This window comes from Sminthopsis crassicaudata, chromosome 3, assembly GCF_048593235.1.
Source record: "Sminthopsis crassicaudata isolate SCR6 chromosome 3, ASM4859323v1, whole genome shotgun sequence".
Lineage (NCBI taxonomy): Eukaryota > Metazoa > Chordata > Mammalia > Dasyuromorphia > Dasyuridae > Sminthopsis > Sminthopsis crassicaudata.
Window position 1 is genome coordinate 496857161 of NC_133619.1, and position 22647 is coordinate 496879807.

Genomic DNA, 22647 nt, shown 5'->3' on the forward strand with positions numbered 1-22647 from the left:
CAATTCACTAATTCTGTTTTTCAGGGAGTTGATTTCTTTATCCATTCTATCTTTAAATGAGTAGGATGACTTATCCAGATCGTCTTGCCAAGGTTCCCTTTTTTCCCCCCGTAGATTAGTTTGGTTTAGAAGAACTAAACTTAAGATAGCTTTGGGACACTCAGTTTAAAATGTGCATTAAACAGAGAGGCTTGGAGAGACTTACATCAACTGATGCTGAGTGAAATGAGCAGAACTAGGAGATCAGTATACACTTCAACAATGATACTGTATGAGGATGTATTCTGATGGAAGTGGATATCTTCAACATAGAGAAGAGCTAATCCAATTCCAGTTGATCAATGATGGACAGAATCAGCCACACCCAGAAAAGAAACACTGGGAAATGAGTATAAACTGTTAGCATTTTTTGTTTTTCTCCCCAGATTATTTTTACTTTCTGAATCCAGTTCTTCCTTTGCAGCAGCAGCAACAACAACAACAACAACAACAAAATTAGGTTCTGCACATATATATTCTACCTAGGATATACTATAACATATTTAATATGTAGGGCAATGCCTGCCATCTAGGGGAGAGGGTGGAGGGAAGGAGGGGAAAAATTCAGAACAGAAGGAAGTACAAGGGATAACGTTGTAAAAAATTACCTATATATATGTACTGTCAAAATGTTATAATATAAAATTAATAAAAATAATAAAATGTGCATTAAGAAAATGGTTTTGTGGGGCCAGTGGTCATGGGAGATACGAGGTGCATACACTCATATATGCATATATACACATATTTATATTTATATATGCACCTAAATGTATACAGATCAACTTATACAAATAATATTTAAATCCATGAGAGATGGGTGAGGTTACTAAGTTAATGGACAATAAAACTTGAAACAAATATGTTAACTCTTTTGCAAAAACTGTCTAGGTAATTGAAATCCCATTATTTTCTAGAATTGTAGCAGTCCCAGAATCTTTGAAGTTATTAGTTTTTATCAGGATTTAACTGGCTTATAGCCTACATCACTTTACTTATTTTTCATATTACAATAGTAGTAAATATTTTTTTGTCTCTCATGGATAATTGTTAAGGAAATTTCAATCTCAATACATTTGAACTTGTTTCTTAATACATTTTTTAACTTCTTTCATATTGTCCATCACTAATACAAGTGCCTTTACAATAAAATCTCACTATGGAAAGAAATATTTTGATTTTACAAAGCTAAAATATTAGAAAATAATTATACTTTTTTAAAAAAAAAAGTCTAAGCCCATTATTTTAAGACTTTAACAATAAGATTTTTAAATTTTGAGATTTGTATTTAAAAGAGTAATTATAATATATGTTATAATATGTTACTCCAGAGGAAAGATGGGAATTTAGTTGAATGGCTATTAGTAATTTTGAAAGTTGTATTGATTTTTCTGTATGTCATAAAGCATATGTACCTTCTTATTCATAAGCCTATGTGATGATAACATTGAAATTAATTCTTAAGAAGAATTCTTCAAAAGCCACCTTTTATATCTCCTATACGCTTAATTTTATTATTTGTAATTTGTGGGGGAGTTTAATCTTTAAAATTTTTTTAAACAATTTTTTTGAGTTATAAATTTTCTCCCTTACACTCCTCCCCCTCCATAGAGAAAGCAAGTATTATCCATTATCCATTTGAAGTCAATGCAAAACATGTCAGAAAAACCCAAAACAAATCAAAAAGAAAACATAAGAAATTAAGAAGTGGAAAAAAACCCATTATATTTCGAGTTTGTCATTCCTTTTTGAATATGGATAGCAGTTTTCATCATGAATCTGTAGAAGTTGTTATGGATTGTTGTATTGATCAGAATATCTAAGTCTGCTGTTACTGTATACAGTATTCCCTTGGTTTTGTTCACTTCATTTTGTATCAATTTATATACATTTCCTGAAGTTTTTCTGAAATCACTTATTTCATCATTTTTTAATGGCACAATAGCATTCTGTCTACCAGTCATATATCACAAATTTGTTCAACCATTCCCCAACTGATTAGTATTACTTCAGTTTCTAATTCTTACACACACACACACACACACACACACACACACACACACACACACACACACACACCCCTTTATGTCTATTTTGATCTATTTGGCGTATGGTCCTAGTAGTCGTACTGCTGGGCCAAAGAACATGCACAATTTTTTTTTGTCCTTTTGGTATAGTTCCAAAGTGAAGTGGTACTTTAGAGTTTTAATTTGCATTTCTATGCTTAGAATGATTTAAAGCATTTTTACATGCTTGCTGATAGCTTTGATTTCTTATTCTGAGAACTGCCTGTTCAAATCCTTTGATCATTTATTAATTGTATATAGTCTATTCTACTGATCCTATAATTCTTATACAATGCCAGAATGATTTAATTATTATCACTTTGTGATTTAATTTGAAATCTGGTATTACTGGGCCACCTTTCTTCACATTTTTTTCCCTTTGATTCCATTCATATTTTTGAGTTCTTGTTCTTCTAGATTCTATTATTTTTTTCTAACTCTATAAAATAATTCTTGGGTGTGGCACAGAATACTAAATTAGTTTGGCACTGATACTAATAAATTTACTTAGAATTGTCATTTTATTATATTGGATCAATCTATTCGTGATCAATGAATATTTCTCTGCTTATTTAAATCTGACTATTTCTGTGATGTGTTGTATAGCTGTGTTCATATCTTATGTGTGTCTTGGCAGATAGAATTGCAATTATTTTATACTGTGTACAGTTACTTTACATAGAATTTCTTTTTCTATCTCTTCCTGCTGAGTTTTGTTGGTAATATTTAGAAATTCTTATGCTTTAACAACTGTTTGGACATGTATACATATATTGTATTTAATTTATACTCTAACATATTTAACATGTATTGATCAACCCACCATCTGGATGGGGGGGAGGAAGGAGGGGAAAAATTAGAACACAAGGTTTGGCGATTGTCAGTGTTGTAAAATTACCCATGCATATATCTGGTAAATAAAAACTATTAAAATATAATAAAAAGAAATACTTATGCTTTATGTTATTTTATCTTTTATCTTGCAATTTACCTAAATTGTTCATTACTTTAACTAATTTTTTAATTGATTCTCTAGGGTTCTTTGACTATACTACTATATACTCTTCAAAGAGTGATACTTTCATTTTTTTGTTGACTAATTTAAATTTTCAATTTCTTTTTTCTTGTCCTATTGCCTTAGCTATTAGTTTTAGAAGCTTATAACCTCTACTATAATATAGAATAATAATGGTGATAATAGATATCCTTTTTTCACTTCTTTCATCTTATTGAGAAGGCTTTTAGTGTTATTCTTATTATAGATACTTGCTCTTATCATGTAAGAAAAGCTCCATTTTTCCTACTCTTTCTAACCTTTTTAATAGGAATAAGTTGTATTTTGTGAAAAGCCTTTCTGCATCAATTGATGTGATCATGCTTTTTCTTGTTTTTGTTATTGATATGATCAATTATGCTAACAGTTGAAAAAATATTTAACCAGTCCTGTATTCCTAGTATAAATCCCATTCTGGTTATGGTGTTTGATTTTTGTGACATATTACTATAGTCTCCTTTCTATTGTGTTATTTAAAGTTTTTTCATAAATATTCATTAGTGAAATTAGTCTGTAGTTTTCTCTCTCTCCGTTTCTGCTTTCTTCCTATAAATTTGAAATGTTGTTTTAAACAGACACAAGGAGCAGTGTACTCTTAATATATTCATAAAGAATTTACGTCACTTCTCAGACTTCAGTTTTGTTTCACACAGCTTATATATTGTCTTTACCTTCCTTAGAAACAAAATGTAGATTCTTTTTTATTTTTAACATTGCCATCTGTCAGTGAGATTCTAAAACTAAAAGGAGCACCTAAAGTTTGGAACTGCTGAACCATTTTAGGGTACCCATACTATTATATATTTATCTAAGTATGGAAAATTCTCTTTTCAAATCATTACTGAAATGTTCAGTGGTTTGCTTTCATAGAAAGAAAGTGTCATGATATCAGTATTAAGATACTGGATCATTGTATTTGTGGATGGTTATTTTAATTAATAATAACTCACAGTTTTATTGTATTTTAAGGTTTACAAAGCAAACAAAATTCTATGTTAAAGTTTCCTTGGAAATTTTTTTTTTGTTTTTGTTATTTTTTTTTTAATTTATTTGTTGGGGAGATAGGCATTAGAAGATGATTAGCATTGTTGTGTATTTCCTAAATTAGTTAGGAAAGTACATATTTTTTTTTAAGATGTAATGAAATTTATCCTTTTTCCCAATAGGTTCTTATACTTTCCTATGACCCATTTCTTTTCTTCTTTTCCTCTTTGTTTTTCTCTTTTCTTTTCCTTCTTTCCCACATTATTCTTATTCTTTCTCCCACTTTTCTTTCCCTCATCTTCTTTCTTCCTTCTTGATCCCTCCCAGGAGTTTAAGCAGTTAGAAGTAGGAAAAGATGACAGCTGTGGATTTTTTTTTAAATTTTTTTTATTATATATATATTTTTTTTTATAATGTTATCCCTTGTATTCATTTTTCCAAATTACCCCCCCTCCCTTTATTCCCTCCCCCCGATGACAGGCAATCCCATACATTTTACATGTGTTACAATATAGTCTAGGTACAATACATGTGTGTGAATATCATTTTCTTGTTGCACAATAAACATTAGAATCCGAAGGTACATGCAACCTGGGCAGACAGATATTAGTGCTAACAATTTACATTCACTTCCCAGTGTTTCTTCTCTGGGTGTAGCTACCTCTGTCCATCATTGATCAACTGGAAGTGAGTTGGCTCTTCTTTATGTTGAAGATTTCCACTTCCATCAGAATACATTCTCATACAGTGTTGTTGTTGAAGTGTACAGTGATCTTCTGGTTCTGCTCATTTCACTCAGCATCAGTTGATTTAAGTCTCTCCAGGCCTCTCTGTATTCCTCCTGCTGGTCATTTCTTACAGAGCAATAATATTCCATAACCTTTATATACCACAATTTACCCAACCATTCTCCAACTGATGGACATCCATTCATCTTCCAGTTTCTAGCTACAACAAAAAGAGCTGCCACAAACATTTTGGCACATACAGGTCCCTTTTTGCTCTTTAGTATTTCTTTGGGATATAATCCCAGTAGTAGCGCTGCTGGGTCAAAGGGTATGCACAGTTTGATAACTTTTTGGGCATAATTCCAGATTGCTCTCCAGAATGGCTGGATTCTTTCGCAACTCCACCAGCAATGTATTAGTGTCCCAATTTCCCCACATCCCCTCCAACATTTATCATTATTTGTTCCTGTCATCTTAGCCAATCTGACAGGTGTGTAGTGGTATCTCAGAGTGGTCTTAATTTGCATTTCTCTGATCAGTAGTGATTTGGAACACTCTTTCATGTGAGTGGATATAGTTTCAATTTCTTCCTCTGAGAATTGTCTGTTCATATCCTTTGACCATTTATCAATTGGAGAATGGTTCGGTTTCTTATAAATTAGGGTCAGTTCTCTATATATTTTGGAAATGAGACCTTTGTCAGAACCTTTGTTTTTAAAAATATTTTCCCAATTTGTTACAGCTGTGGATTTTTTATTTAAGTTCCATGGGGGGAAAACATTAAGAAAAGAAACCACACTTAAACTCCATGTGGTAAAAAGATAACTATCTCCCTTTATTTTCATAGCACTTTTTGATAGAGCTAGATCTCTCTGATAGATCTCTGATAGAGTTATCTTTCCTATTTGTCATAAAACAAACCAGTGCTTCATTTTGCATTACTTATGTATATACCATTTAATATAAAAACTTGGAAATAATTTCAGATTTTGAAATATCTTGTTCAATTTGAAGAAAATCAAAGAATTTCATTATAGAATCATAGATTCATTTTTGTAATGGGGACATGTATTCAAATCCCCTTGTTTTGTAAAAGAGGAACTGAGGCTTAGAGAGATGAAATGACTTGCCCTAACTCAATGTAGACAGGAAAAAAGATAGAATTTGAAGCCAGGGAATCTGATTCCAAATGTGTCAGTATTACCATTGTCACATAAACATGGATAAAAAAAAAATTCTTCCAATATCTATATATAAAACTATGCCTTTCTTTGTTACAACCGCAGTGGGAAAATATGTTTGATAAGTCAGATTACCTAGACACTGGACTGGTTTGTTAAAGGAAAAGGCTTTCTTGTATAGAGAAACCAAGTAGCATTAGGAAACTAGTTGGTCTTAGGGAGTATTATAGGATGGGCATTTTATAGGTAAAAGTAAGATTGGGGGTGGGGGTGAAGTAGAGATTTTACTCTTTGCTTATTGGTTAGACCCTCTCAAGGGAGATGTTTATATCTTAACCATTGATCAGATTTTGAGAAAAACAAGGAATGGAAGCTTGTGGCAAGACCCAAGTGTCCTGGCATCCTGTTTACTAGGGCCCATGTTCTTTGCATGGGCCTTGCATCTGATATATGGCTAACCATATCTTGTTTATCACAACCCAGGCTCCTTATAGCTGTCCTCCTGAGCTCCTTATTTTTTTCCCCTTTCCCTAAATATAGAAGTCTTGCTAGGGCGCATTGCATAACTTCATGAAGAAATATATTATTATTGTTAAATCACTAAATTGATTTCTGTATCAATTGTATTGACTGGACTTATTCTATTATTTTATTTGAAGTAAAGAACTGTATCAAACGTGCTTTTCACTCCCCCCCCAATCATCCTACTCCCACCACCTCACATCCTAATATAAACTGGAATGTATTGAATATTAGTTAGTTGTTTGCAATATACCAACCTGGGCAAACCCTCATTGTATGAACCCAGGGAAAGAGTAGTGAAGAAACCTAGCCTCAGTGCCTAAAGGCTAATTTGAAGAATCTCCAATCTCATTTTACCAATGTGGACTACATGGGTAGAGATCAAGGGAGGAGGTGTGGATTACTTCAAAAAGCTTCCTTGTAGCACTTCATTGGATCTATCAAATGTTATGGAGTCTACTCTGTTCTTGTACCTTTGTAGAATCTGCCAAAGTGTATATAGTTTCTGATTAATTATCAGGAATAAAGAGACAGCTTGGCATAGGACATGGTGCTTTATTTTGGAAATTAGGGAAAGACTTGAGTACAGATATAACACTGATCATCAGCAAGTTTCTTAACTTCTTTGAACCCTAGCCATGTGTGTAAGACAATAAATTAGGACTAAAAATCTTGTGGAGTAGCAGGAAGAATATATAAAAGAAATGAGTGATTTTTGGAGTATACTGTTTAATATTCTTTCTACTGCAATTCCTACTCTCAATACAGTTAATTAAGAAATTGACTTTGGTACTTCTGTACATACAAGACAATATGTAACAGAAAATCATTGATCTTGCACAAAAAAGAAATACCAATATACAGTGATGGTTATTGAACAAGAAACATATTAGAGAATATAGCTTACATTATAATTCCTCCTTAAAGTAATTAATACATTGGTACTTTCCAGAGTTGTAGCTACCCACTAATAGTGATATCATTATTATCAGATTCCTTAAAAATTAATTTTAAATGTTTTTCTGATTTTTGTAACTTTTAATTTCCATTCCTTTCTCTTGCCTTCTATCTTTGTTTTTGTTTTCTTTCTCTAATTCCATGAAGATTTGAAGATAAATAATATAAAGCAGACATCTGCATTTGTTAACAGAATTTTCCACCTGAACTCAGGTGAAGCTTGTTCTCAGTGATCTGTATTCTTTTTAATTTTTAATTTATTTAGTATTATCCTCCAGATACATTCAAAACAGTATTACATTGTTTTTAATTTTTTAGTTCAAGGTTTTTTCCCTTATCCCCACCTCTCCAACACAATTAAGTAACCACTTGTGAAGTTATACAGAATATTTCCATACAAGTCAAGTTGTGTGGGAAAAACAAAATCTCATCCTAACGAAAATAAAAACCTTTAAGAAAAATTAATTTTAAAAAAGAGAGAATGCTTCAGTCTATATTCAGACAAAATAATCAGTTCCTTCTCTGGGTATGGATAGGATTTTTCATCACAAGTCCTTCAGAGTAGTCATGGATGATTGTGCTATTGAGAATAGCAAAGTTGGGGCAGCTAGGTGGCGTAGTGTATAGAGCACCAGCTTGAATTCAGGAGGACCCGAGTTCAAATATGGTTTCAGACACTTAAAACTTCCTAGCTGTGTGACCCTGGGCAAGTCACTTTACCCCAGACTCAGGAAGAGAGAGAGAGAGAGAGAGAGAGAGAGAGAGAGAGAGAGAGAGAGAGAGAGAGAGAGAGAGAGAGAGAGAGAGAGAGAGAGAGAGAGAGAATGAGAATGAATAGCAAAGTCATTTACAGCTGGTTATCCCAGAACATTGCTGTTACTTTGTATGCAGTACATTTCACTTTGCTTTTGTTCATGGAAAGACTTTTCAGGTGGTTTTTTTTTCCCCCCCTATGAGCATGCTGCTCATCATTTCCCATAAGACAGTAATATTCTATCATAAACACACACCGCAGTTTATTAATCCTTTCCCCAAGTAATGGGCATTCCCTCAATTTCTAATTTTTTTTTTTAAATCTGAGAAGAGAGCTTTTGTGAACATTTTTTGTGCATTTTCTCCCTTCCTCCCCCCCCCCCCCAATCTCTTTTGATATTCATGCCAAGTATTGTTGTTGGGTCAAATGATATGCATTAATTTGTAGTCCTTTAAGCACAGCAGTGATCTATTTTTTAGAAGCTTGAGACAGCACCAAAAAAAAATTAACAGCATTATCAAAGGTGCAGAGTATAAAATAAGCCCATATAAATCATTAGTATTTCTATAAATTATAAATAAAGCCTAGCAGCAAGAGATAGAAAAAGAAATTCCATTTAGAGAAACTGTAGACAAAATATAATATTTGACTGTCTACCTGCCAAGACAAACCTAGGAACTATATAAACACAATTACAAAACACTTTTCACACAAATAAAATCTGATCTAAACAATTGAAAAATATCAATTGTTCATGGGTAGGCCAAACTAATATAATAAAAATAACAATTGGACCTAAATTGTTCAGTGCCACAGCAATCATACTGCCAAAAATCATTTTATAAAGCTAGAAAAATAATAATAAAAATCATCTGGAAGAACAAAAAAGGTCAAGAATATCAAGGGAATTAACGGGGGAGGGGAAGATAGTGGCCCAGCAGTACCAGGTAATGGCTAATAAATAGAATCAGTGGGATAGGTTAGATACACATAATACAATAATCAAATGACTATAGTAATCTAGTATTTGACATCACAAAACTCCAGTCTCTGGGATAAGTATTCATTATTTCACAAAAAAATGCTAGGAAAACTGGAAAATAATATGTAAAACCTCAGCATAGACCTACATCTCACACCTTATACCAAAATAAGGTCAAAATGGGTACATGATTTGGGCATAAAAGGGTGATATTATAAGCAAAGTAGGAGAGCAAAGGACAATTTCCTATTGGATCTTTGGAGAAGGGAGGAATTTATGGCCAAAGAAGAACTGGAAAACATAAAATGAAAAATGGACAACTTTGATTACATTAAATGAAAAAGATTTTGCACAAACTAAATCAACACAGCCAAGATTAGAAAGAAAGCAAAAAGCTGGAAAAATATTTTTTATAGCCAGTGTTTCTAATAAAGATTTCATTTCTAAAATATATAAAGAAATGTATCAAATTTATAAGAATACACATCCCTATTTGAGAAATGGTCAAAGGATATGAACAGACAATTTTGAGATGAAGAAATTAAAGCCATTTCTAGTCATATAAAAATGTAAATCACTATTAATTAGCAAAATGCAAATTAAAAGAACTCTGAGGTACTACTGCATACCTCCCAGATTGAGATGAAAAGAAAAGATAATGACAAATGTTGGTGGAGATGTGGGAAAATTGGGACACTAATACATTGTTGATGGAATTGTGAACTGATCCAACCATTCTGGAGAGCAATTTGAAACTATGCCCAAAGGGCTATAAAACTGTCCATACTCTTTGATCCAACAGAGTCTCTACTGGGCCTGTGTTCCAAAGAGATCATAAAAAGAAGGAAAAGGACAAATGTGTGCAAAAATGTTTGCAGCAGCCCTTTTCGTAGTGGCAAGGAACTGGAACTGAGTGAATGCCCATCAGTTGGAGAATGGTTAAATAAGTTATGGCATATATGGTATAAGTTATAGTATATGGAATGTTAGGGAAAATTATTGTCTTATAAGAAACAATCAGGAGGATGATTTTAGAGAGACCTGGAGAAACTTACATGAACTGATGTGAAATGAGCTAAGTGAAATGAGCAGAACCAGGAGATCATTATACCCGGCAACAAGATTATACAGTGATCAATTCTGATGATGTAGCCCTTTTCAATGATGATTGATTCAGGCCAGTTCCATTAGACTTATGATGGAAAGAACCATCTGCATTCAGAAAGAGGACCATGGGAACTGAATGTAGATCACAACATAATATTCACTTTTTTGTTGTTGTTGTTTTCTTGCTTTTTTCCGTTTTCTTTTTTCTTTTTTGATCTGATTTTTCTTTTACATGTGGTAATATGTTTAGAAGAATTACATATGTTGAACATATATTGGATTACTTGCTTTCTAGGGGAGGATGAAGGGGGAGGGAGGGAAAAATTTGGAGCACAAGGTTTTGCAAGGCTGAATGTTGTAAACTGTCTTTGCATATATTTTGAAAATAAAAAACTATTATTTAAAATAGAATATTATTGTTTTGTAAAGATGATGAACAAACTCATTTTAGAAAGACCTGGAAATTGATGCTGAGTAAAACAAACAGAACCAGTAATACATTACACATAATAACAGTAAAATTGTGTGATGATCAACTATGACAGACTTATTGCTTCTCAGAGGTTCAGTGATCCAAGGCAACCCAATGAAATTTAGATGGAAAATGCTTTAAAAAAAAGCTGCTTCTACTCCAAAGAGTAATATTAATTGGTTATCTGCCCAGGAAAAAGTTATAGAATTGAAAAAAAAAGAGTTAAAAATCAAATGAGAGAAATTGGGAAAAACTTACTGAATAAGAACCATCCAAGAAAATAGGAAGATTATGAAAAGAAAGTCAATCAACTAGAAAAGAAGATCCAGACTCTTAAAAGAAGAAATAGAATAGGGCAAGGGGAATCCAGTAAAGTGCTAAATAAAAGGTAAAGAATAAAAAAATAGAAGAGAATGTAAAACATTTCATAAGAAAAACAACAGTTCTGGAGAACAGATCAAGAAGAGAAAACTTAAGAATAATTGGACTATCTGAAAGTTTCATATGACTAGAAATGGTTTTAATTTCTTCATCTGAAAATTGTCTGTTCATTGCTTTTGACCATTTATCATATGTGTGCTTTTTGTGCTCTTATTCAGGAATCTTCAGAGTTTTATTATTATCTTACATTTCTAAAATTGTTTCAAGTTCTTCTCTATTTTTTATTTGTTTTTAAATGTTTGGGAAGGATAAATTACAGCCCCCCAACTATTATACTTTTATTGTGAATTTTTCCCTTTAACTCAATCATTTTTTCCTTAAAGTATTTAGCTGCTGTGCCATTTGGTATACATAAATTTAGCAATGATAATTCATTTTCTCTGATATATTTCAGGAAGATGTAGCTTTCCTGTTTATATCTTTTAATTAAATCTATTTTTGTGGTGCCTTGTCTGAGAGCATGACTTCTACCTTTTTTTTTTTATTACAGCTGAAGCATAATAGATTTTGCTTTACTCTGTTTTGATTCTGTGCACATTTTTTCATTATATAATTCTAACAAATGCTATATTGTTGGATTCTGCTTTCTAGTCTATCTTGCTCTTATGTTTATTGAGTATTTTTCCTATCCATGTTTATAGTTTTTAATTGTTTATTTTACTCCATTTTATTCTCTTATACTTTACTTTTTTTCCTGTTTGCTACACAATGACTGTTGTTTTAGTTAATTATTTAAGTTTCACGTATAACTGATGAAATATTAACACGTCTCCAAGAACAAGTTTAAAAAGTGATGAATCAGTGCAAATTTACTTCTTAGTTCGTCATGTATCCACTTTTATAGATCATTTACACTTACATAGATCATTTTTGTTTCCATTATTGTTTCAAAACAATTATTTCTCTAGAACTTCAGAATATTTTCTTGACTTTAGCCCCCCTCACACACATATTACTAACATGACAATTTCCATTTTTTTACTTCTATTCTGCATGGAAAATTGTCTTGAATTCAACTCACACCAGGTAGTATCTTGTTACTTGCTTAGAGGAATCTGACTTTCAAATTAGGGCTTATAGACTCCTGCTTCTGTCAATATGACTATGAGTTTGGGAGCAGATACAAAGAGAGCCTATGAAGATAATTCCAAATTTTAAGCAATTAAACTTTCATGTGAATCCACATAATGGAATAGGAAGGTTTAGTCTTTGTTTTGTAAAAAGATTTACTAGAGGATTTTTCAATTTTTGTAAATTGATAAATTTTCTCACAAGCACATCTACTATTTAAATATATTACTAGCATAAAGGGAAAACCTGTGAAAACAGTGTAACTCATAAACTTACTTTTGCTTTTTATTCAGACATTATTTTGTTCATTCAATCTTTTAATTAATCATTGTGATATTTTTCAGATTTCCTCCTTTCAGAGTTAAAAGGTCCGGATATCAAATATTCCGTTGTTCACATTCCAAAACACCATAACTACACTTTTCCTATGTTGTCTCTCCACTTTCTTTCCACTACATTCTATATTTTTTTCCATGTTGTCTCTCAACAGCTGTTATATATTATCAGTTTATTAGAAGACTATGTATATTAGGCATCTATACCCCAGATTGTTTCAGGTATATTGACCTATCAAGGATAATTAAAGTATATCTTTTGACTTTAATGGGTAATAATAAACAAGAGTTCAAACAGAATTTATTTTGATAAAGTACATATTTGCAAAAATAAAGCCAGATGCTTATTTATTCATGATATCTAAATTAGGAGATAAGCATTATTTTCATATGGATGATGAAAATATAGATAAAAATAATAATTTGAATTTTCAAATTCTTAGAGGAAAATGGTTGCAAGGGAAGGTTTGTGGAATATGTTTTTTATTTTGTTTTGGCTCAGACACCCTTTCTGTCACAGTAATTAGGAGAGGATGAAATGGGAGTTTGCTAACTGTAGCAGAGTCTTGAAAAACCATATCATTCAAAAATGCAAATAGGCAATATCCAGGACAATTGCTAACCTGTTTACTGATTACTTAATGATTACAGCTCCTTAGAAAGCCTAAAAATCATCTTAGAGTGTAGGTTAGTTAGGAATACTTATCTCAGTATTTATTAACCAATTATATTAGAAATAGGCGCAATAAATTGATCCTTATTCTCATTTTATAATGTAAGTTGTATAGTTGGGGTTTTTTCAGACTTAAGACTGAAGTAGTTAGTATTGATTTTTAAAAACTTTTTACAAATATTGAGAATATTAAGTAAGATATGAAATATAGTATCTTCTATTTTGGTATAACTCTATTTAAAAAAAATCTTTAATTCCACCACTTAAATGAAGAGACTACTTTAAAAAATGCAACACATATAGATGCATATTTCGAAATCATTACATCCTTTCTTTTGTAGAAAGAAACTCGGCTTGGGGAAAGGAGATGAACATTTGTATAAGTACTGTATTGATAGCTTTACAAATATTATCTCATTTTATACTTTATAGTAACAAAGAACTTGAAGTAGTTGCCTATCAGTAAGGGAATAACTTAAAGCATATGAATAAAATTGAATATTATTGTGCCATAAGAAACAAGATGTATAGGAAGACAAATGAATGGATGAAAAGGGAAATTAAAAAAGAACCTGAAAACAGTATAATATAAATAAAAAAAACTATAACAAAACAATATACATTGAATGCTATAAAATTATAGTGATCAAGGTTGGCCCCAAAAAAGATGTAAGAAGGTACCTTCCATTCTTTTTCAAAGATGTGGGTAACTATAGGTATGAAGAACTACTTATATAGTACCAAACTTTTTAGATGTATTGGTTAGTTTTACTTAACTATTTCCCTCTCCTCTTTTATCCTTACTGTAAGGAATAGGGAATTATTCTTGGGGAGATGAAGAAATGAGTAATAAATTGGGAAATATTAGTGATATAAAATAAAATATATCAATACTAATGTATTTGTTTTGAATGATGCAGATCTTGATTACATTTGCTTTATAATTTCCCCAAGTTTTCTTTGCATAGTGATTGTGATTTTTCTGGGTTTTTTAAAATAATACATTCTTTTAGGAAAATTAGAGGAAAGAGCTTTATTCTTGATTTTTAATGGATATTTTCCTTTCTTGCTTCCTTACCATAGTAGTTTTCTGTGTCACAAAAGAAAACACATAGGTAACTCACCTGACATAGTAACTGTATTTGACCACATATACAAATTCAACATCTGCAGTTTGTCACCTTTCTACCAAAAGGAGGGAGGTATGGATTAGATAGCTCTTAAAAAATGTATCACAAAAATATATACCAGCATTTCTTGTGGTAACAAAAAAACTAGCAAAAAAAAAAAATGACCATCAAAGGGAAATGACTAAACAAATTGTAATATAATGTAATATACTATTTCTATAAAGAATAATGATTTTCAGGAATTTAGAGAAGGATGTGGATATGAATTGGTGCAAAGTAAAATAAATAAACCAAGAAAGTAATATACACAATGACTGCAACAATATATATGGAAAGAACTATAGCAAAATAATTGAAATCGAATGCCATAAAATTAAAATGACCTTGTTTGAACCCAAAGCAGAGGTTTGGGAAGTGTTTTTCCTCCCTCTTTGTACATATAGGTGACTGTTGATGTGAAAAAATATATATATAATCCCAGATTTTGGGGATGTGCTAATTAGCTTTGCTGAACTGTGGTTTGTTCACGCCCCCCCCCCCCCCCAGTCTGGTTAGAAATTCTTCCAAAAAAGAAATTGCAGGTTTGAAGAAGTACATATTTAATGAGCAAACAACTATTATGATTGTTTGAACTACTGGTAAAGTAATACTCTCTGAGGCTACTAGGTATTAAGCTTTTGTGGACTTTTCAAAGTGACATAGCTTCTAATACTTAGAGATGGTAGGGGAGAGAGCAACTGTTAGTATGCTGAAAAAAACTTGAAATATATAACACTTTTAAGGCAAATTAGGTATGTTGTATTGTAATTTTTAAGATTGAATTAGATAAGCAGTTATTTGTAGTACTTATTTTTAGAACATGATAAAGACTTGCAAAAGGAAAAAGAAACTATATTCAGAAAACATAAAAATTGTATCACATAAGTTGAAGAGAATACATAGTATATCAGAAAAGGAAAAATAATGTATTCATTTATTTCATTTTATATTTATTGTTTTCTTTGATTATTACATAATGGTTTATAGGTCTATAAATAGGTTTGACCCTAACTTATAAGAACTTTTTGGGGAATACTTTAAATAGTGCCTTATAAAATCTTAAATTTAAAAATATAAATGTATATTTTAAGTTTTAATGTAACACCTTGCTTATGTAAACTTATTTTATTCTCATAGTAGACAGAACTGTACAAATTTCATTGATTGTTAAGTAAAATAACTTATTAAGTTAAATAACTAAATTTATATTTAATGAGCCTTGTAACATTTTACATATAAAATATTTGTGCAGTATTCTATTCTTTTGATGCAATTATTTACTTTATGCAAGTGGGCATTGAATTAATAAAATTTTGCTAGATATTCCTTAATTTGGGGCAGCTGGGTGGCACAGTAGATGGAACACTAGCCTTGGAATTAGAAGGATCTCAATTTAAATTTAGTCTCAGACATTTATAAGCATGGGGTTCTGATCAAGTCACTTAACTCTGATTGTTTACAAAAAAAATTGTCATGAAGCCATATTTTCTATCACATTTGGATATCAATCATACTTTTTAATAGTAGTCCATATTTCTAAGTATAACCTTAATTATTGTCCATGGTTTTCAGTAAGATTTATTAGATGAATCCCCAAGCTAGCATGATTATCTTCATGTTTTAGATAAATTTCTTAAACCTGAGTGACATGTAGCATCATGCAAGAGTATATTAAAATATTTTCCCTCTGTCGAGGAATTTCTGTAGTTCTAAAACAGTTCTATTTGTGGGCAAATCAGAATATTTATCATAGTTTATTATTCCCTCATTTATGACTTATAGGCCCACTAAAAGTTTAATTAAAAAAAAATCATCAAACGATACAGATCTACCAGGTTCATTTGAGATTAACAACAGTTAAATGAAAAGTGTTTCACTAGTAAAAATACCTTTTTTCCTAATATTTTTTTACTTCAGTATTTGTATTATCTTGCTTATCACTAGCATTTAATATTTATAGCAATAGTTAGCATCTGCTTCCCCCTCTTCACCCAGTCTTTTTACTGTTGTTTTTTAAACTTTTATTTCTCTGATATACTGCATGAAAATCAAATACCCATATGATAAAGGTCTTAAATTGTTTTCAGAGGAATAATTAGGCCATTTTTTAGCAATAGTTTTCTAATTCTTAACATTTTAAATTTTCTGCCATAGTTAATTCTTGAAATTAGACATATAGAATTCCTGTTTTATTGTTAGTTAAAATGATGTTTGAAATGTGACTTCCTTATACCCATAGCAGTTACTGCATCACTAACAGTCATTGAAGTGTGCTTATCAATAGCTAAAACTTTTACATACTTCCTTGGAGTTAATCAGTTCTTAAAAAGCCAAAACAAAAGGGGCAGCTAGGTGGCTCAGTGGATAGAGCACCAGCCCTGAAGTCAGGAGGACCCGAGTTAAAATCTGGTTCAGCCATTTTAACACTTCCTAGCTTTGTGACTCTGGGCAAGTCACTGCTTCAGCAAAAAAACAAAAAACAAAAACAAAAAAACCAAAATAAAAGAGTAATGTGACGTGTGTATGTCATGAAATCTAGCCCTAAGCTGTCAGAAAATTAAATATAAAGTGAGGAAACAAATTCGTTTGGTTTGGATCATTGTCAGACACTAAGTCATCCTAGATTCAGAAGAAATACACATGCAGGACAAATGCTGCCACAAAATGGAATCATTTTAAAATAATTACTTGTCCCAAATAATTTGCCCCCACAACTGTAGCTTGTGAAAATAGGTCATGCAACATAATCACCATTTTGCAGGTAGGGAAACCTAAATTTAGCTAAATTACCTAACATAAGAACATATAGCTAATAAATTGTGATATATGATTAGCAAGTATAACTTCACTATATAAATAAATATTAAGTGTTAAAAGATTTGTTTGCCCTGTTATTAATGTGACTTTAACTATTTTCTAATCCTGAACTATTTACTAATTCTTTTGTCTACTTGGTAGTAGATTCTAATCACCATTTTTCTTTTGAATGAATCTTACTTTCTAGAGAATTATTTTGCTATTACTTAGCATTCTTAGGATATATTAGATGTTATGATAAAGTTATTATTATTCTTTATTGACTAATCATTCTCTACTGTGATTTTTTTTCTGAATTCTTCAAAAACACCACATCTCAGGGCCATGTGAAAATTGTCAGGAGATCTTTTTTTATTCTATAAAATATGCTAAGCATTTGTTTCAAAACATAGAACTAATAAATTGAATGAAATCCGTCTGACAACTAGACATTTTATCTGTCACATATCTCAGATTTTTGAGTTTCAGGGGACAGCCATTGTTACTAATTGTACAACTATAGAAAAACAAATGAACTGCTATTAGAAATATAATTTATTTTTAATTCATCTGGTTATTTACAAGATATTTTATCTCCTGCATAGATTTCTTCATTTTATTGACCTAACTGAATTGTGTATATAAGGAAGCAAAAAACAAATCACTTACACCACAGAAGCTTTTAGTAGGACAAAATATAATTAAAAAAAATACTTTTTGTCTACTTTGTGCAAGGTACTGTATATAATATGATCTTGGTAGGGTTTGCATCCTGAAAAGGAATACATTACTAATACATAGTAGAAATTTCCTGGAACAAAGTGAACCATTGGTTATCACTTTGCCTGAATACTCCCAATTGGTTTTTAAAAGTTCAGTAATCCTTTGACTAGGTGTATATTTAGGATATACAGGTCTATTTAGTTTCCCTTTAATTCTTTTTTTAAAAAAATTTCTCCTTTTTATTATTATATCTTTTAATTTACAAAACATGTATGGATAATTTTTTTTTAACATTAACCCTTACAAAAACCATCTGTTTCAACTTTTCCCCTCCTTTCCCTCACCCCTTCTCCTAGATGGCAGGCTGTCCAATACATATTAAACATGTTAAAGTATATGTTAAATTCAGTATATGTATACATATTTATACAGTTATCTTGCTGCATATATATTAATCATGTTAATCATAATCAGATCTAGAAAGAAAGAAAAAAAAAAACTATAGAGGTCTATTTTAAAAGCCAAGCAACATGTGTGGAAGTCTTTAGCAACTTAAAAATAATTGGCGGTTTCAATGTTAATGAACAATGCACAGTCAGTAAACATTTGATAATCTCCTGCTATATGCCACCTAATTTCAGTATTAATAAAAGTATTGTTAACACTAAATGTCCCAAAAAAGTAACTTTATGGGTGTGGTGATAACTAACTTAGTATCTTTGTAGGTACTCTAAGATAGGTAATGAATTGGGACAGAACTAATATCACAAAAAGGTAATTGAAAGAATGTCACTTGCATGTGACTACCTACTTTGCAATAATGATAAAAAGTACGAGAGGCCTTGGAAATTTTTCACTTTTAATATCTTAAGAAAAATTATAGAATGCCAGGCAAAATAGAAAACAAAACAAACTTTCCAACATGCCATCAAAAAAAATTAATCATGGCCAGGTATGAAAAGATCTAAAATATTCTTCTAACATGTTGATGATGATCTAATGAGTCAGCCTTTTTACTAGCACTGCTTCCTGTTTGCTCAATAATTTTTCTTATTTTCTTTTGATCTAGAATGCTGTCATGTTGCATATCACCTTCCTTTTTCCCCCAAGATTTATAATTTAAATGACTACAATGGCAAGCAATAAAAAAAAAAAAAATTAAGGTTACAGATTTCATTTTAGAGTTTTCTGAGCAGGAAATTATTACCTACAAGAAGAGATGCTAATGGGTGGAGCTAAAGAAGTGCAGCCTGTTCTACAAGTCTGAGCTTTGGCAGGGGCGTTCCTTTGGTATTGCAAAGAACTGTGTGTATGTGTGTATGGTTATGTGTATGTGTGGCTGAGAGAGACCGGGTTTGTGCTGGCAACTGTACTGGTAAGCCAACCTCAGCACTGATTGCTCATCAGGGAACAAAAGAAAGGCCATGGGAACTCTAACTGAGAAGGGCAGTGCCTGAAAACTGAGTTTGAGCCAAGGAGTTCCGTGGAGAGTTGACCTGGACACATTCTGTGGCAGAAATGCCTCTATAGATCCTTTTAGTTCTTCAAGGTTACAGTGGAATGTACTCTAAATTGATTGCTGGATTAATATTATAGTCTTGATTCTAAAACCTGGACCTGGACAAAAGGTAAGAAGGGTTTGAGCTTTACAAGGTATTCAGAATCTTATTTGCATAAACATTTCAGTAGAAATATTTTTAGGTTATGCTCGGTCATATGTTTCAGCGTTTGTTGCTAAGTTGCTGCTCAGTTATTTAACATCTTGATGTTTCTTGGAGTGTTAATATGAGCTATGCTTGTTGAAAGGTAATCATTTTCTAAAAAAGGGTTTTGATCATTGGGACATGGGAAAACCAGAAAAATCATTATCTTTCTATGTAGATTCAGGGAATAAATCATATTTTATTGAAACAAATTGAGTTACTTCCTGGTATTATGAAGGCATGAAGAAAATGTAGCTTAAACTAATATTAGTTATTTCAGAAATTAAAGGAACATTCCTTCTCTCCCTCCCTCACCCCGTGGAATAACATCTGAAAATCTTTTTTTTAAAAGAAATACTACATCTAAGAAAAATTTATTTAGACATTATAAGAAGAAAAGATCTTTTATTTTCTTAGCATTATACCCTTTTTTACTTAGAGAGATAGGGAACAGGGAAGCAGCAGCATTTTTTTTCTAGAAAATAATTACATATTGTTTTCTGTGCAGCTGTTTACCATTAAGATAGTTGACTTAGTTTACATTTAAATCCTTGAGAATAATTAGCTATTTGTTATTTTATTAGCTTTTTTGATGTAACCAGAGTTTTCCTTAAATTATCTGATCAACCTTGTTCGTGGCAGAATAGGTAACTAAAGGAATATTGGTAGTTAATTACAGTCCAGGAGAATACTTGAGGGAAAGGACTATTTCATAATTTTATTGTTATTTTCCCACTGCCTAGAATAGTGCATAGGGAGGCACAATTATTTTTAAATTGAATACCTATATATCTTATCTTCAGAACAACTTTGTGATGTAGATACTGGAAGGATCCCTAAACCAGCATAATTCTAGCCCATTCTTTAAGTCCCAGTAAAGTTAAGATAGAAGAATTGTCTGCCCCAGAGCTGTCCTGGCAGGCCCAACCAGACCCTAATCAGTCCTGCATTATTGGAAATTTTTTAAAGTCCCAGTGTCAAAGAGAGAACAAAAGTTTAAGGTCACTTAGCAAAATTTGAAGATCAGAAGCTTTTAAAGACATCTATTGTCATCTCGGGTCCTCAAATGTGAACCCTGAACTTTTGGGGAAGGTTAGAATGAAATGAGACAAAGTCTTCAGAAAAAATTTCAAGTATTTTTTTTTTGGGGGGGTGCATCTAGTGAGGCACCCAGGTTAAATCTTAATGAGTGAGCTAGAAGAAATACTCTTGAATCATAGACACATATTTTGGTCTTACTATTACTATTACTTACTTACTATTTCATACACAGTGTATGATCATAACATTGATCAGTTAATTTGCTTCTTACAAAGGTAAAATAAATTTTTGCCTCAAGCAGCAGATCTAGAAATAGAGATAAGTCAAGTTTTCTTAAAATTTAGTATAGCCCTTCAAGTCACGATGAAATAAAATTATAGAAGTAAAATTCAAATTTACATTTATATAGATTTCTCACATTGTTGAATTTACTGTAATCTGATTGACCAGACTGAAAATTATGGGAAAAGGGAAATTGATTTTGTTAAATTGGAGAATTATAATTTTTAAATCTTTACCCCTATGGTGTAATATGAATATTTTGAATACTTACAAATACATCCTCTTTTATCTTTGATGCAGCTGGATCCCTGAAGGATGTAAATAATGACATCACAGTATGAATGAGATAAGATAATAGATAAGCAAATAATCTCATGAATAAGTTTCAGTTTTTTTAACAGTGTAATGTAAAAAATTAATTAAAACTTTGCCCATCCCAAGAAGATGTCCCTGTCCCCAGAGAAAATTATTCCCTAAACTTGTTATATCCCATTTCAGTATTATAACTGTTAAGAGTTTTTAATTTATCTTTTATTTTTATTCTAACTCATTTTTGTAAGTATATACTCATTTTCTCCTCTTCTGATTTTTGGCAGAAAAGAAATTGGTTATTGTTTCCTACATAATAACCAAAATGGTACAAATTATCACTTTCAAAATAAAGCTCATTTTGTTTATCATGAATTTGGAAGTAAATTAAATCATTCAATTGGTTTTTCAATCTAAAATATTTAAAGCTCAAAACCTATTAATTGTATTTTATACTCAGCTATATTTATTGTAAGAATTCAGAAGCACACAGGCAATATGTGATAAATCATAATGTACCTAACCACACAATTTTTTGCTGACATGGTGAGGGAAAAAATTACATATCCCAGAAACTGAGTTTCTCAAATTTTATCACAGTTTATCAAATAGGAGAGCTGTATTTGCAGTACTATAATTGGTGTCATATTCTAACTGGTTATAACAAGGTGGATACAAATTTTCATGGTTGAAAGGACCTAACTCCTTTTCAGTTTGGCAAAATATAGGTTATAATAGGGAGATCAAAAGAATGGTATTATTTAACTTTGTTCAAAGATACTAGGATATCCAAACACTTTAGCTAATCATTGGCATTATAATAAAAATAATAGCTGTATTGAAAACCCTGAAATAATGTTATCTTGTTGTACCTCTGTTTACTAAAATAAACTATGCCTCGGTCTTAATTATACTATCTAAATAGTAGTTATTTTCTACTATTCTTTCATTTGTGCCAGTGTACTTATCTAGTCAGTAATATGGGGAACCTGTCAAAACTCTTCTCAGGAATTGTTTTTAATCAGTAAAACTGATTAAACTATCTCACAGGTATGTTTTTATTTTTTTTTTATATCAAGATGTGCATCTCTCTTTTGATTATGAACTGTGATATTTCTGAGAAATACAGTTCTCTCCCTTCAAGGTTAGATGGTCCAGATGTCAAATGTTCAATTATGCACATTCCAAAATACCATTTCTGAACTGGTCCCAGTTTTCTTCCCTGTTTTCTCTTGTAAGTTGTTGCCATCCATCAGTT

The 22647-nt window shown here is 31.3% G+C and overlaps 1 protein-coding gene across 12 annotated transcripts in view; it reads left to right on the top strand.

The window, feature by feature from the left end:
• ARHGAP32 (Rho GTPase activating protein 32) overlaps window positions 1–22647 on the top strand; it is a 369190-nt gene that overhangs the window by 266994 nt on the left and 79549 nt on the right. The window contains exon 1 of one of the 12 annotated variants that reach the window (XM_074303819.1): window positions 17558–19682. The exons of the other annotated variants lie outside the window; for them this stretch is intronic. The gene's annotated coding sequence lies outside the window, so the exon portion shown is untranslated. Of the gene's footprint in view, window positions 1–17557; window positions 19683–22647 lie in introns of those variants that run through there. 12 annotated transcript variants of the gene reach the window in all.